The 2,500-nt window shown below is 38.2% G+C and overlaps 1 pseudogene; it reads right to left on the bottom strand.

Annotated features, from left to right (window-relative positions):
* LOC142925480 (28S ribosomal RNA) overlaps nt 1-2,500 on the bottom strand; it is a 10,620-nt pseudogene that overhangs the window by 2,738 nt on the left and 5,382 nt on the right.

The following is a 2,500-nucleotide window of genomic DNA, read 5'->3' as shown; positions in this document are numbered from 1 at the left end:
TTGTGGAAAATAGTAAAATAAAAAAAACCAAGACTTCACCTTGGAAAATAACAAAATCTAATCTAAAACATCTTAAATAAAGCTTATTTGTAATCTTCTTTGTAGGCAGAAAATAGTAAGTTACAGGACTCTCGAACTGATGTAGTCCAAAAATAAAGAATTAAAATAACAAAGTCTAATCTATATAAGTGCTCTTGAATAGGCTTCGTGTAAAAAAATAGCAATAAAAAAATACCAAGTCTTCGTCTTGGAAAATAACAAAATCTAAAAGAAAAGTCTTCTTTGTGGAAAATAGTAAAATAAAAAACCAAGACTTCACCTTGGAAAATAACAAAATCTAATCTAAAACATCTTAAATAAAGCTGGTTTGTAGTCTTCTCTCGAACTGATGTAGTGCAAAAATAAAGAATTAAAATAACAAAGTCTAATCTATATAAGTGCTCTTGAATAAAGCTTCCTGTAAAAAATAGCAAAAAAATACCAAGTCTTCGTCTTGGAAAATAACAAAATCTAAAAGAAAAGAAAAGTCTTCTTTGTGGAAAATAGTAAAATAAAAAAAACCAAGACTTCACCTTGGAAAATAACAAAATCTAATCTAAAACATCTTAAATAAAGCTTATTTCTAATCTTCTTTGTAGGCAGAAAATAGTAAGTTACAGGACTCTCGAACTGATGTAGTCCAAAAATAAAGAATTAAAATAACAAAGTCTAATCTATATAAGTGCTCTTGAATAAGCTTCGTGTAAAAAATAGCAATATAATAAAAATACCAAGTCTTCGTCTTGGAAAATAACAAAATCTAAAAGAAAGGTCTTCTTTAAGGAAAATAGTAAAATAAGAATACCAAGACTTCACCTTGGAAAATAACAAAACCATCTTGAAAAAAGCTTATTTTTAATCTTCTTTGTAGGCAGAAAATAGTAAGGCGAAAATAAAGTCCCCTCTAAGCTCTAAAGTAACAAATACGACGTGTTTAAAAAAAAAACTAACAATAAAAAAAAGAACCAAGACTTCGTCTTGGAAAATAACAATCTAAATTGTGGAAAATAGTAAAATGAAATAAAAACCGACTTCACCTTCGAAAATAACAAAATCAATCTAAAACAAATGACATCTTAAAAAAAACTATTATTTGTTTCGGAGGTTGTCTATGACTGTTCATAGACCGCATAATTTCCACAGAACATTCTCAGAATATCAAGAGAGAAAAGCAGCGTTCTGCGGGAAATCATCTTGGCCAGTGATGTCGTTCTGGGTTTGGTCAGGCCCAGGGAGGTAAGTACCTCGTTATTCTCAAGGGGCCACTTTCCTCTTGCCCCAACCGGGAATCCAAAGAATGTGACCTTGCTAGCCTTCGTCAGCACTTTGACTTGATCACCAAGAGGGGTATAGTACGAAACTTTGTGCGAGGCAGCATCTGACAAGGTATTCTTTGAAAGCTCAAAACGGACGGTGACATCGATCACAACCGCCTCCTCATCTTTTGCAAACACGAGGTCAGGCTTTCTCATCTCTCCCGTCTCGGATATGAACCGTGGCTCTTTGTATACAGACCAGCCCAATCTAGCCGCTTCGTCTGCCAGAATGTTACTGATCTTGTTATGTCGCGCAATTCTTGCTTTCTGTACTGCAGGACATTGACCGAGAATGTGCGAAAGTGACTCGAGTCTGGCAGAGCATTTCCTGCAGGAACGTAAGGCCCCATCTCTGCCTCTGTTCAAGCTTTCTCTTGTTGGGTAAATATTTGCCCTTAGTTGTAGTGCTGCGATAAAGAAGCATTGTTTAAAGCCGCACCATGGCCTCAACCAAGCATTACTGATTCTATCATGCGCAAAGTTTACAATGCCCCTTCCTTGAACCGGCTTTTCGCACCATCTCTGAAATTCATGCTCCCTCCAATCGCAGGGTCTCGGATATACAGGTTCTTTTGACACCGAGTCCCTGAGAACGAATGTTGGGATTGCATCACTGTCACCCCCTGCTCGTACCCACAAATTACGGTATTCTTCCTCCATACCCTGCGAGGACACAATATTACGGGTGATAGCATCGGACGAGTTTGCTATACGTTGCAGCCTTCTAACTTGAACCGAAGGGATTGTTTTTTCCAGTTTCAAGATGGCAAGGCCTCCGTCTCGGGCTCTGGCATATAACAGTCCATCACAAGTTGAAGCGGGAAGGTGGAGCCATCCTTTTACCGCCTTTCTAATCTCTTGGTCCAACCCACGGAGAGTTGATTGCTTGCAGTCCGAGTGGTCTGCAGGATATAACAATCTGGGTAGGGCATAGGCATTGAGTAGTTCAACCTTCTGAGTTGGCTTCAGAGGCGCCTCATCGATTTTCGAGATCCATGTCTTTAGCTGACAATGTAGATCAGGCTGTATAGTGCCAGTCCAAGGGCCAATTTTCAGACCAAGGTATTTCGTTGATTCATCAGGTTGGATCATATGGACATCTTTATTTTTGATAGTCCATGGGTCGCAGTTGTTCACCGTATATG

This window comes from Petromyzon marinus, chromosome 20 (genome assembly GCF_048934315.1).
Source record: "Petromyzon marinus isolate PM22_M1 ecotype Great Lakes invasive population chromosome 20, UKy_Petmar_22M1.pri1.0, whole genome shotgun sequence".
NCBI classification, from domain to species: domain Eukaryota; kingdom Metazoa; phylum Chordata; class Hyperoartia; order Petromyzontiformes; family Petromyzontidae; genus Petromyzon; species Petromyzon marinus.
This window is presented reverse-complemented; position numbering and strand designations above follow the sequence as displayed.